Here is a 15262-nt window from a genome sequence, read left to right on the forward strand (position 1 = left end):
CCCCCCAGCCGGCTCAGCTTCCACCCTGAGAGCCACTCCCTCTTCCAACAACACGCAGGAGAAGCGCAACAGAGACTGCCCCTTGGGAGACATTTTTAAAACAAAGTTTTATTTAACCTTCTCTGTGACCCACAGGGTATATAGGTTCCTGAAATATACTCAATTTCTGTTTATTTAAAGAATGCTTGCCCATTTGGTGCTTGCTTGAGTAGAATCACTGTGATTATTCACTTCACTGTGAGCATTCACCTGGCAGGATTTGCCTGGCATGCTTAGTTCTCAAAAGATTTTTTTTTCTCATTTTTTTTTTCTTTGTCATGTTTCTATTTTTAGGGGAGTCTGGGGCGGATGGAAAATACCAACTTGAGGGTCTGTGGCCACACCGTGCTGCTCCCCAAGGCCCCTCAGAATTTCACTGCCCAATATGGTAGCGCCCAGCCTGAAACGTGGCCAGTGTGAATTGAGATGGGCTGGAAATGCATCAGACTTCCAAGAGCTGGACAAAAACCATATACGTAAAATATCTTTGTTTTACATATTTCTACTGATGACACAATGAAATCATATTTAGGGTATTTTCTGTTACATAAAATACATTACTAAAATTAACTTACCTGTTTCTTTTGACATTTTTAATGTGGCTGGTAGAAAATTTAAACTTTTCAATTCCAGCCTGTGCACCATAGGGAGACCCCATCTCTACAAAGAATGTTTTTTAAATTAGCTGGGCATCATGGCTCATGCCTGTGATTCTAGCATTTTGGGAGGTCAAGGCGAGAGGATCACATGAGCCCGGGAGTTCGAGACCAGCCTGGGCAACATAGTGAGAGCCTGTCTCTACAAAAAATAAAAGAATCAGCCAGGCGTGGTGGTGCATGCCTGTTATCCCAGCTGCCTGGGAGGCTGAGGCGGGAGGGTCGCTTGAGTCTGGGAGATTGAGGCTGCAGTGAGCTGTGATCGTGCCACTGCACTCCAGCCTGGGTGATAGACCCTGTCTCAAAATAAAAACAAAAAAATTTGGACTTTGCATATGTGACTCATGTTATGTTTCTATTGAACAGGACTGGACTGGGCCCCATGCATTTCTCATCACAGACTCTTCTACCTATTTTCTTTTTCTGTTTTTTTTTTTTTCTTTTTTTTTTTAAGACAGTCTTGCTCTGTCACCCAGGCTGGAGTGCAGTGGCGCGATCTCAGCTCATTGCAACCTCCGCCTCCCAGGTTCAAGCAATTCTCCTGCCCGAGTAGCTGGGACTACAAGCGCATGCCACCACGCCCGGCTAATTTCTTTTGTATTTTAGTAGACATGGGGTTTCACCATGTTGCCCAGGCTGGTCTTGAACTCCTGAGCTCAGGCAATCCACCTGCCTCAGCCTCCCCAAGTGCTAGAATTACAGGCGTGAGCTACCGTGCCTGGCCTCTTCTACCCCATTTTTACCAGCAGGGCAAGGCCTTGGGATGTTTGAGAAGTGGCACTTTCCACCTAAATGTGACCACGGGAGCTTTCTTGTGGTCTGAGCTATCAGAGAGGAAGGCAAAGATCATTTGCTAATGACACCCTTTTTTCTTCCCCATTCGTCCGCTCCTTTTTCATTTGGTCTGCTGTTGTGCTGTCTGCTGCAAGCCAGGAAGCACACTGCAGACCAACTGTTTCCCCTGCTGCATTTGCCATGGCTTCCAATTCTGCTCTTGTTGTTTTTGTCTAGCGTTCAAAAGGTGTCAGGAAAGGCAGGGGGTTGCTGAAGCCAGCGTGGGTGTTTGTGGGATGCCAGACACCTGGGCTGCCGGAAAACTTTTGCAGCAACTCTGATTTCTTCTCTTCTCAGTTTCCATCCAGCTGTTTGGCATTGGATACTGCTGCCTCTGCTTGACTTGAGAGTGTGTGAGAAAAGCTGTGTTTAGACAACTGAAAACCATGAGCTTGAAAGTAGTGGGGGCACCCTCTTGGAGACTCCAGTTGCTCACCAGCTTGGACAAACCACTGGACTCAAATGATCAGGTAGAAATTCATCACTGGAGAGAACACAGTGGAATGGCTTCAGCCAAAACTCACTCTGGAGGTCTTCAGGGCAACTTTAAGACTTGCCCCTGGCCGGGCACAGTGGCTTATGCCTATAATCCCAGCACTTTGGGAGGCCAAGGCGGGTGGATCACCTGAGGTCAGGAGTTCAAGACCAGCCTGGCCAATATGGCGAAATCCTGTCTCTACTAAAAATCCAAAAAATTAGCCGGGCATGGTCGTGGGCGCCTGTAATCTCAGCAACTCCAGAGGCTAAGGCAGGAGAATTGCCTGAACCCGGGAGGCAGAGTTTGAAGACAGCCAAGATTGCACCACTGCACTCCAGCCTGGGCAACAAGAGCAAAACTCCATCTCAAAAAAAAAAAAAAAAAAAAAAATACTTGTCCCGGCTTTTTGTGTGATGGACTTTCTATTTACAGACGTGATATTTATCTATGACTTTACTCAGAGTCTGGCTCATAGACCAGAAGGACTGGTATCTCCTGGAGCTTGCAGGAAATGCAAAATCTCAAACCCCTGTGTTAGTCAGGGTTCTCCAGAGAAGTAGAGCCAAAGGGATAGAGACAGGGATAGGGATGATAGAGATGGAGATAGAGGTAGAGATCCATTGATTCCTCTGTTAATAAATTGACTCATGCAGTTGTGACAATTTCGAAATCTGCAAGGTATGTCAGCAAGCTGGAGACCCAGGGAACAGCTGATGTTGCACCTTGAGTACAAAGGCAGTGCGTCTGGAGCCATAATATCTTCTTGTTAGGAAGACTTTGGTCTTTTCTCTTCTGGCCTTCAACTGCTTGGGTGAGGCCCATCCCCACTACAGAAGATAATAGTCTGTTCTACTCAGAGTCTACTGATTTAAATGCTCATCTCATTCCAAAAAATACCCTCACAGCAACATGTAGCCTGTGCATTTGACCAAACAACTGGGTACCATGCCCCCCCTCCCAAGTTGACACACAAAATTGACCGTCATACCCTCCCCACCCCCAGTCTTACTGAATGAGAGAGAATCTGTGCTTCAACAAGATCCCCAGAAAAGGTATAAGCACAGGGAAGTCTGAGAAGCACCACCTTTGAGGCTTATCCAGGATGCCCACATCAGCCTTCTCTGGATATGTCAGATCCCCTTCCTGGCCCCCTAGACACCTCCTCCACTCCCCAAACTTGGAAGCAACATTGTGGGGAAGCAGGCAGTGAGGCGCTCAGTCTACCACGTTGTGAGATACACAGCTCCATCTGTGTACCCTGATTTGATCCAAGGGAAAACAAAATATCCAGAAACATAAGTACTTTTTTGTGAGCTCTCAAAAACTTCCTGTGACAAGATCAGGTCCTTGATGCGAGAGCCACACTTGTTTCTTTTTCCTCTTTATTCTCCACCTCTGACATAATACTTAGCATATAAAAAAAATCCAATAAACACCACTGAATCAATTATCTAAGCCTCAGTTTCCCTCTTATAATATGTACTTACCTGGCTGTGGTAGGAAAGACACCAGGCATGAGAAACACTTAAAAGCCCAGGACCCTGAGCTGGGCACATGGTAGGTACTCAGGAAGTCATTGCCGAGTGTTCAGTGCATGCTTGTTGAATGAATAAATGAGGTCAGGCTTCAGCATGCAAACACTCGCTATAAAGCAGGAACCCTGTGCCCTGAGTGCACAAAATAGATATAGGTGAGTGCGTATGGGGGCAGTGAGTGTATGGATTGGATATAGGTGGGTGTATATGGTGAGGAGTATGGATTGGATACAGGTGGGTGTATACAGAGGGGAGTGAGTATATGGATTGGATACAGGTGGGTGCATATGCCGGGGTGGGGGGGGGGCACGTGAGTTTAAGAATTGGATACAGGTGGGTGCATTTGGGGGCGTGAGTGTATGCATTGGATACAGGTGGGTGTATATGGGAGGGTAAGCGTGTGGATTGGATATAGGTGGGTGCATATGGGAGAGTGAGTATATGGATTGGATATAGATGGGTGCATATGGGAGGGTGAGGTATGGATTGGATACAGGTGGGTGCATATGGGGGGAGTGAGTTTATGAACTGGATACAGGTGGGTGAATTTGGGGGAGTGAGTGTATGGATTGGATACAGGTGGGTGCGTATGGGAGGGTGAGCATATGGATTGGATACAGGTGGGTGCATATGGGAAGGTGAGCGTATGAACTGGATATAGATGGGTGCACATGGGAGAGTGAGTGTATGGATTGGATATAGGTGGGTGCATATGGGAGGGTGAGCATATGGATTGGATATAGGTGGGTGCATATGGGAGAGTGAGTGTATGGATTGGATATAGGTGGGTGCATATGGGAGGGTGAGCGTATGAACTGGATATAGGTGGGTGCACATGGGAGGGTGAGTGTATGGATTGGATATAGGTGGGTGCATATGGGAGGGTGAGCATATGGATTGGATATAGGTGGGTGCATATGGGAGGGTGAGTGTATGGATTGGATATAGGTGGGTGTATATGGGAGAGTAAGCATATGGATTGGATATAGGTGGGTGCATATGGGGGACAGTGAATGTCTGGATTGGATACAGGTGGGTGCATATTGGGGGAGTGAGTGTCTGGATTAGATACAGGTGGATGCACGTGGGAGGAACGAGTGTACAGAACGAATACAGGTGGATGCATATATTGGGAGTGAGTATACAGAGAGGATACAGGTGGATTGAGTTGTTACAACCAATGACAGGAAGCACGTGCAAGGCTCTCGGCATTGCACAAAGCACTCCGTAGGCAAAATCACATTGGCACCAATAGCAATCCTGGGAGATGTATTCATTATTAATAATATTGTTGTCATTTTATAGAGAAGGAACACAGGCTCAGACATCAGTGCCATATCTGAAGACATTCAGCTAATAACAGGATGGAGTCCAATCTGGTAATGCTTTTTTTCTAACTTTAATATCTCCTACCACTCCTTTCTTTTTGAAAGGAGATAGAAGTGAGATAGAGAAAACAGAGACAGAGAGAGTGTGTACACACCTGTGCCTGGGTGTCTTTGCTGGTGTGTGCACATATGTCTACATGTGTGGTCGTGAGAGTACACACGGGGGCTGGAGGGTGGGGAAGGGCTTAATCTAATCCTGAAAGTGCCAGCAGAACTCTTGGGTGTCCCTCGAAGTCAAGCTTCTTTCCAGGTCATCAAAGTTTTCACTTGGGTAATAATGCACGCATAATTAACTGAACAAATATAATGAATCTATCTGTAGTGACATGATAGTTGGTGCTGAATCCTATTAGAGCACATTTAATTAAAAATGCATTAAACCTTCAAGCTTCTAAACACACCCTGCGCTTCTTCAAAGCCGCCCCTCCATTAAAGTCTTCCCCACTATTAACTATGAGTCAGCCTGTGACCCTTTGGGCATGACGGGGTGAGGTGAAGTGGCTCTTAAATGCCTGTGCCAGTATATCACAGGCACTAATGGATTTAAATCAGGGAGATTAATCCCATTCATTCGGCTCCTCATTTCAGAAACAACTGTCACGCTGAGCCTAATTGCTGAAGATGGTTGAAGGCACTGGGAGGCTGGAGTTTTCTGGAGGTGGTTGGTGGCCAACCGTCAATTATTTGGGCTGCTGCGCAGTGGGGATAGAAGGATGATTAGAATCCACAGACACTCCATTGGCCTTTGTTTACCATTAACTTCTGTTTTCTCCACCAGCCAAGCTCCTCCAGACCCAGGAGATGGCTCTTCCCCCTGTGTAGCACACTCCTTCCAGTCAAGGGGTCTTGCATTGCTATTTCCCCTTCTGCTTTGCTTGGTTCGTTCTTACTGACCCTCCAAATACTGAAGGAATGAATGGAGAAATAAGTAAATGAGAGATGTGGCCAAGAGTCTCCAAGAGAGGAAATTTAAAAATCCTATACCTGTGAGGAACTGGCCCACTTGCAAAAGGCGGACTCATTTGTCACTGTGTTTGCTGGCTGCTCGCACCACACAGTTTCCAGCCTAGGCATTATTTCCAACCTCTTTTTCCAAAGGGTCTTTCTAAGGTACAGAAAATGGACATAAAATCGCCCAACGTAGTTGAGAGGTAAGGAGTAAAAGACGGAATTTGAACTCCTAATCTCCTGCCACGATTTCATGCTGCCTCTGGGTAATCTCCCAGCACGTTGCTTAATCACCTGCTGAGTCATTGAGAGCTGGCAGAACCAGCTTCCTGCTGAGGCAGAGTGGGAGGAGGCCCGTCTGGGAGCAGCACACTGAAGGAAGGGAGGAGGAGGTGATGTTTGGCACAATCGGATTGGTTCCCATGAGGTCCAGGGCTGCGGCTCCTACAGAAGGCACTTTTTGCATATGGTAGGCTTCACGGGGTGCAACCTCTGTGTTGTTAGAAGAACCTCGTGCTTGCTAGGATGCTCTGCTGTCATTATCTTGAAATTCTTAGTCACATTAAAACACGGGAGCCTACATGTTTATTTTGCACTGGACCCTGCAAATTAGCCAGTCCTGGTACTGAGGGCAGGGGTCCCTGGGTGAGTCTCACACAGCCTCCATCCTTTGGTAAAGCAGCCTTCCTGATTTAGCAAATGCCTTACCAGAAAGCCTTTTCCTTGAAGATGCTTTAACTTTTGTCTTCCCTGGCAAAGCTGTTTCCTTATGGTAAAGCACCCAGCTCAGAGCAGATATTCAATCCATGAAGTAGCTCTGTCAGCAGCTGTCATCATGAAGACTTTGCAGCCTGCGGGTGGTAGCATTCTGAATCATCAGTCTGTCTCGCTCCTGTAGCAAATGCACGATCCGGGAAAGCATGTCCCGAGCTTTGTTCTGGAGAAGATTTCTCCAGCTATCAGATGGTGTCTGTCATCACAATAGCTTAGGAGACGCTGCTCACTCCATCCTCCTCACTAAGTGTCACAGTACACTTGGGTATGTACAAGTCTCTGAGAAGTCCAGCAGCAGAGACACCTTTGTGTTTTGCTGATTCTAGCCTTTCCTAGACTAGAAGTCTTTTTTTCTAGTCTAGGAAAAGACTGGAATCTTTTTTTTTTCCTGATACACACATTCACATTCCGTGGAACATTTAGGAGGTGGTTATCTGGTCCTAAAGTAGTAAAGGTGAAGATGATGTGGGAGGTGCAAGAAAGAGCAGCAAGGAGTGGATGGGGCACACTGCAAAGTGCGATCCCCACATACCTAAGTTAGTATCAATTACTACTAACAAAACTCGGCCAAGACTCTTTTGCATTCGTTTTGTTTCTCTCTTTTACCCTGATTATATTAAGAAATATGACAGGCCTGTGACTCACTGATTAGACCATCTTAGTCACTTTGGGTTGTCCCAGCAACAGGGGACTTAACTCTGACCATAGGTAAGGAGCCCAGAGGACAGGAGAGCAGGGATTTCTGAGGATTTAACAAATGCTTATAAACAAATGATATCACTTTGAACAAAGCAATCAAAGTATCAAATGCTATAAACACCACAGTTAGGGCAATGTGTGAATCATACTTGTGGTGAGACATACATAGATCAGCTGCAAAGAGGAACTCAATTCTGCAGAACCTCAGCTGGAGTAACTGATGTGAAACATGGACAGGGAAATGGAAGGAAGTCAGCGGACACGGAAACTCTAGGAACTGAGCTTTGACAAGGAACGCCGTCCATAATCCCAAGTCCTATGACTTCATAGAGGAAAAAAATCCTAGTGGAGCAGAACAGGGCCTCATAGAGGGGCTGGGGCCTCACTGAGGGCTGGGAAGTTTGATAGGACTTCCCTTGCTGGTAAGGAACAAAACTGGGTCTCAGGTTCAGGTTTGTAAAGCTAATTTCATACATTTGCAGCAGATGCTGTCAGTGTCCCTCCCCAAGCCCTTCAGCACTCAGCATTCATAGACATCCTCATCTTGCAAGCACCTGAGTCTCTCTCTGTAAGGTTTCTGTTGGCCTCAGGGCAGACCAGGGTACCAGGGAGGGCAGACCAGGGTACCAGGGAGAACAGCCCTCAAAGAAAGATGACAGGAGTTGGTGTAAATCTCATGGCTTTCATGTTACTTAGAGGGACCAATGCTGAGGCATGCTTAGCATGATCCTCTGTGAGACTGGGCCTCAGGTGTCCGCTGCAGCTGCCTGTTCGTTAGTGTGACACGCACGGGATTCCTTCTGTATCCTGGCCCCTTTCTCTACTTCCCAACCGTGCTTCCTGAGACATACTCAAATCCTTGTCTCACACTTGGCTTCTGGGAGAATCCAACTGCAAATGCTGTGTTTTATTTTTTATTTATGTATTTAATTATTTGGAGATAGGGTCTCCCTCTGTCACCCAGGCTGGAGTAAAATGGCACAATCCTAGCTCACTGCAATATTAAACTCCTGGGCTCCAGTAATCCTCAGCCTCCAGGAGCTGGAACTACAGTCATGCACAGCAATGCCAGCTAAAGTTTTCTTTAAATTTTTTGTAGAGTCAAGATCTCACTATTTCAGTCAGGTCTCGAACTCCTTGCCTCCCAAAGTTCTGGGATTACAGCACTTTGCCTCCCAAAGTGCTGGGATTACCGGCGTGAGCCACTGCATCTGGCTGTTTATTCCATTAAAATGATTGAAGGAGTCTCTTGCTTTGGGAATTTTGCTCCCGTGGTGAGAACACTATGGGAACGACATCTCAAGAATATAGCTCCTTCAAATGAATTTAAAATGGTCTTTCTATTTTTGTCCAGTGGTTACAATAGCTGATGGGCTCGAGGTAAGGAGATGCTAAGCTGCCATTCTCTCCTTCAACCCATGGCATTTACTGAACTTCTAAACCAGTCAGGCCCTGGGCTGGACCCTGGGCATGCAGACTGAATCAGAACCTTCAGGACTAGCAGGAGAGACAGGTATATATAGTGGCAAGGGCAATATTTATTCACTCATTCATTCTTTTTCCTTTTTTATGTGCCAAATCTTTAATGAGGGCCTACCTTGTACTCAGGAACACCAGGAATAAACAGAAAACAAAAATATATCATTTCTGGACTCAGTTCACCATCTAGAAAAAAAAAAAAAAAAGACCTGAAATGGACAAATACAGTACTGTTTGACAAGTGTCACGTAAGAAGAAGCCCATGATACTGAGGATGGTATAGGAGGGGCCGTATCCAGGTTGAAGGAGTCAAATATGACAGCTGCCGTGAGAATTACAATCAGAAAACCATGACCCGGATGCTTATCCTATTCATTGCTTGAGCCTGAGAACACAAACACACAGGGTGTGGCTGAAATGCCTCTGAAATTGTATTGATTTGAGAAAACTGCAATCTTGTGTTAAAATGTGAATCATACACAAGGATGCAAAACAGTTACTGTTGACCATAAATCTAGGCTATCAGAATGGAATCTGATGGCTTGTCTACCAGACTGCACTGTGAAACCGATCAAATGGGAGATAGACTCACCACTTACTAAGTACCTCTGAGACACCAGGCACCCTGTGGGGTGCCCTACTCATCATCTTGTTTAACAGTTGATTGGGAATAACTCCATTTTACAGAGAAAGACTGTTAGGCAGCTTTCTAAGATGGCCCTAATTATTCCTTCCTTCTGGTAATCCCCTTCCTTTAAATGTGAGCTACACTTAATTACCTGCTTTTAACAAACAGAATATAGCAAAAGTGATGGGATGTCAGGAGACTGAATCAGTAACCAAAAACCTCCAGACAAAGAAAAGCCCAGGGCCAGAGGGCTTCACTGGTAAATTTACCAAACATTTAAAGAAGAATTAGCACCAGTCTTTCTCAAACTCCTCAACAAATTGAAGAGGAGAGAACACTTCTAAATACACTTTATGAGGCCAGCATTACCCTAACATCAGAGCCAGACAAAGACACAAGAAAAGAAAACTACAGACTAATATTTCTAATGAATCTTGATGCACAAATCCTCAAAAAAGAAGAAAACATACTAGCAAACATAATTCAGCCGCGCATTAAAAGGATTAAGCACCATGACAAAGTGGGATTTATTCTTAGTATAAAAGGATATTTCAACGTAAAAAAGTCAGTGTAATATATCACATTAATAGAATAATGAGAAAAAATCCACAAGATTATCCCAATTGATGCATTTAACAAAACTTAATACTCTTTCATGAAAAAACACTCAACAAACCAGGAATACATGAAACTAACTCAACATAAGACAGTCCACAGATGAAAAGCTCACAACCAACATAATACTCATGGTGAAAAGCTGAAAGCTTCCTCTAAGATCAGGAATGAGACAAAGATGTCCACTTTTGAATCAACCTGTATTCAACATAGTATAAGAAGTCCTCGCCAGAATTTTCAGGAAAAAAACAAAGAAAGAAAAAAAAGTCAGTCAAATTGTAAAGAAACAAGAAAAATTATCTTTGCTCACAAATGACATGAACTTATAAAACTCCTAGAATTAATAAATGGATGCTGCAATGTTGAAGGATACAAAAATCAACACACAAAAATCAGTTATGTTTTTATATACTAACAATGAATGAGCCAAAAATGAAATTAAAACAATTCCATTTACAGTAGCATCAGAAAGACTAAAATACCTAACAATAAACTTAACCAAGGAGGTAAAATGCTTAAGTATTTAGACACTAAAAATTATAAGGCCTGCACGGTGGTTCATACCTGTAATCCCAGCATTTTGGGAGGCGGGTGGATCACTTGAGGTTAGGAGTTTGAGACCAGCCTGGCCAACACGGTGAAACCCTATCTCTACTAAAAATACAAAAATTAGCTGATGTGGTGCACACCTATAATCCCAGATACGTGGGAGGCTGAGGCAGGAGAATCACTCGAACCTGGGAGGTGGAGGTTTCAGGGTTTCGGTGAGCTGAGATGTCACCATTGCACTGCAGCCTGGGCAACAGAGAGAGACTCCGTCTCAAAAAAAAAAAAAAATTATAAAGCGTTGCTGAAAGAAACTAAAGACAACACCAATAAATATAAATATATTCCACATTCATACATTGAAAGACTTAATATTGTTAATATGTCAGTACTACCCCCAAGCAACCTACAGATTCAATGCAATCTCTATCAAAATCCCAATGGTGGTTTTTTTTTTCTTTTTCTTTTTTTCTTTTGAGAGAAGGTCTCACTCTGTCACCCAGGCTGGAGTGCTGTGGTGAAATCTCAGCTCACTGAAACCTCCACCTCCTGGGTTCAAGCAATTCTCCTGCCTCAGCCTCCCAAGTAGCTGGGATTACAGGCGTGTGCCACCACGCCTGGCTAATTTTTTTGTATTCTTAGTAGAGACAGGGTTTTACCAAGTTGGCCAGGCTGGTCTCGAACTCCTGACTTTAGGTGACCCGCCCACCTTGGCCTCCAAAAGTGCTGGGATTACAGGCGTGAGCCGCCGTGCCCGGCCCCAATGGGGTTTTCGTTGTTGTTGTTGTTGTTTTGTTGTTTCTGAGTCAGGATCTCACTCTGTCACCCAGGCTGGAGTGCAGTGGCCCCATCTTGGCTCACTGAAACCTCTGCCTCTCAAGTTCAAAGGACCCGCCCACCTCAGCCTCTCAAGTAGCTGGGACAACAGGTGTGCACCACCACACCTGGCTAATTTTTGTATTTTTTGTAGAGACAGGGTTTCTCCATGTTGCCCAGTCTGGTCTCAAACTCCTGAGCTCAAGCAATCCACTCTCCTCAGCCTCCCAAAGTGCTGGGATTACAAGCATGAGCCACTGCACCTGGCCAGATGGCATTTTTTGTGGGAATAGAAAAACCCAAAATTCATATGGAATCTCAAGGGATGCAAAATAGCCAAGATGAAATGAACGAAAGACAAAGTTAGAGGTCTTACATTTCCTGGTTTCAAAACTTGTTATAAACCTACAGTATCAAAACAGTGTGGTACTGGCATAAAGACAGACATATAGACCAATGGAATAGGATAGAATAGACAGAAATGAGTCCTGTCATATATGGTCACCCTTCAACAGGACCACCAAGACTATTTAATGGGGAAAAACACAGTCTTTTCAACAAACGGTGCTGGGAAAACTGAGTATCCACATGTAAAGTAATAAAGTTAGATCCTTACCTTATATCATAAACAAAATTAACTAAAAATGGATCAAAGACATAAATGTAAGACACAAAAGTATAAAACTATTAGAAGAAAATATAGGAAGAAAACCTCATGACATTGTGTTTGGCAACGATTTCTTGGCTATGAAACCAAAAGCAAAAGACAACAAAAGTGAAACTAGACAAATTGGACTACATCAAAATTTAAAACTTCAGTTCATCACAGGACACATCAACAGAGTAAAAGGACAGCCTATGAAATGAGAGAAGATATTTGCAAATCATATATCTGATAAGGGGTTAATATCCAAAATATATAAAAACCCCTAAATTCAACAACAAAAAAACAAACAATCCAATTTAAAAATGGGCAAAGTCAGGCATGGTGGCTCACATCTGTAATTCCAGCACATTGGGAGGTCAAGGCAGGCAGATCACTTGTGCCCAGAAGTTTGAGACCATCCTGGGCAACATAGGGAGACCTCATCTTTGATTTTAAAAAAATTGTTAATTAGCCAGGTCTGGTGTCACACACCTGCAGTCTCAGCTACTGTAGGGGCTGAGGTGGGAGGATCACTTGAGCCCAGAAAGTCGAGTCTGGAGTGACCTATAATCACATCACTGCACTCCAGCCTGAGCAACAGAGCAGGACTCTATCTCAAAATGAATAAGTAAAATAAAATAAGATGCAAATGGGCAAAGGACTTGAATAGCCATTTTTCTAAAGAAGATATGCGAATGGTCAGTAAGCACATGAAAACATACTCAGCATCACTAACCATGAAGGAAATGCACATCAAAACCACAATGAGATACCACCTCATACCCATTAATATGGCTACTATCAAAAAAAAAAAAACACAGAAAATAACAAATGTTGGTGAGGATGTGGAGAAATTGGAACCCTTGTACACTGTTGGTAAAAATGTAAATGTAAATGTAAATGTTGGTAAAAATGTAAAAATGTACACTGTGGAAAACGGTGTAGCAGTTCTCATAAAGCAAAATAATAGAATTACTGTATGATCTCGCAATCCTACTTCTACATATATACCCCCCAAAACCTAAAAGGAGTATCTTGAAGAGATATGCATACACCCATGTTTGCAGCAGCACTAGTCACAATAGCCAAAACGTGGAAGCAATCCAAGTGTTGAAAAGATGAAAGGAATAAACAGAATGTGGCATATACACACAATAGAATATTAGCCTTAAGAAGGAAGGTATTTCTGATACATGCTACAACAAGGATGAACCTTGAAGACATTATCTTCATTGAAATAAGCCCTTCACAAAAAGATGAATACTATATGACTGCACGTATATGAGGCACCTGGAGTAGTCAAATTCAGGGAGACAGAGAGTAGAAGGGTAGTTGCCCGGGAATGGGGGGAGGTGGGAATGGGGAGCTGTTGTTTAGTGAGGACAGAGTTTTAGTTTTACAAAATGAAAAGAGTTCTGGAGATCAGTTGCAAAACATGAATGTACTTAACACTACTAAAGTATACCTTTAACAATGGTTAAGATAGGAATTTTTGTTGTGCATATTTTACTACAATTAAAGATTTAAACTACATTATTTGTTTTGGAGACAGGGTCTCGTTCTGTCACCCAGGATGAAGTACAGTGGCACGATCATAGCTCACTGCAGCCTCAACCTTCCAGGCTCAAGCGATCCTCCTGCCTCAGCCTCCCAAGTAGCTGGGACCACAGACATGCACACTGCGCCCTGATAATTTTTAAATTTTTTTTGTAGAGATGGGGTCTTGCTATGTTGCCCAGGCTTACCTCAAACTCCTGGGCTCAAGTAATCCTCCTGCCTCAGCCTCCCAAAATACTGGCATGTCAGGCATGAGCCACTGTGCCCAGCCTAAATGATTTTTAACATAAAAAAAAGACAACATAAGAAGAAGAAATTCACAGAAAACAACAACAACAAAACCCAAAAGACACAAGATGTTATTTCTGAGACATAAGTTATAAAAGAGTGAGGCTTCAGTCTTAACTCTGGCTTGATCGCACAGAGGAAGCCAGCCACCACACTGGAGGGGCCCAGGTGGCAGGGAACAACTGAGGGAGGCCTCCAGCCAACAGTCTTTAGGGAACTGAACCTGCCAGCAGCCACATGAGTGAGTCCGCAACCTTAATCCCAGCCTGGGAGGAACCCTGAAGCAGGACAAGGCTAAACTGCAGAGGGATTCCTGACCCACAGAAACTGTGAGATGACTGATACTGTCATTTTAAGGTACTAAGTTTTGGGGTAATTTGTTACACAGCAATAGATAAGTTGAGGACATCAAGGCTGAAAGAAAATAAGCATGTAGGCCGGGTGCAGTGGCTCATGCCTGTAATCCTAACACGTTGGGAGGCTGAGGCGGGTGGATCACCTGAGGTCAGGAGTTTGAGACCATCCTGGCCAACATGGCAAAACCCCATCTCTACTAAAAAAATAAATAAATAAATAAAAAACACAAAAATTAGCTGGGTGTGGTGGCACGTACCTGTAATCCCAGCTACTTGTGAGGCTGAGGCAGAAGAATTGCTTGAACCTGGGAGGTGGAGGCTGCAGTGAGCTGAGATTGTACCACTGCACTCTAGCCTGGTGACAGAGCAAGACTCTATCTCAAAGAAAGGAAAGAAGGAAAAGAAAGAAAGAAAGAAAAGAAAGAAAAAGAAAGAAAGAAAGAAAGAAAGAAAGAAAGAAAAAGAAAGAAAGAAAGGAAGAAATGAAAGAGCGAGACTCTATCTCAAAGAAAGGAAAGAAAGAAAAGAAAGAAAGAAAGAAGAAAGAAAAGAAAGAAAGAAGAGAGAGAGAAAGAAAGGGAAAGGAAAGGAAAGGAAGGTAAGGAAGGAAAGAAAGGAAAGAAAAGAAAAAGAAAAGAAAAAAAAGAAGCATATGGCAAGTGGGAGGCATCTGAAGCCTGCCCGGCCCCAAAATCCCCCCCTACTCCGCTCATGTCCTTCCCCCAAAAGCATCTTCCCTGGTGGGGTAAAAGAGCTGACAGAGATCACACCGCATCCCAACCTGTTCCACACACGTGGGTCTGCCAGCGAGGACACACGGTTCCTTGATGTTCAGCTTTTTTGCACATCAAAATACCAACAGCAATAACTCCTCACATTTATTGACAGTGAGGAGTTATTAGTGAGGAGTTATTAGTGAGTTGTTATTGCTCTTGGGGGGAGTAGGAAGGGGACTTTGGAGCCTGACAGGCTTCAGACAC

The sequence above is a fragment of the Pan troglodytes genome, chromosome 4 (genome assembly GCF_028858775.2).
Source record: "Pan troglodytes isolate AG18354 chromosome 4, NHGRI_mPanTro3-v2.0_pri, whole genome shotgun sequence".
NCBI lineage: Eukaryota > Metazoa > Chordata > Mammalia > Primates > Hominidae > Pan > Pan troglodytes.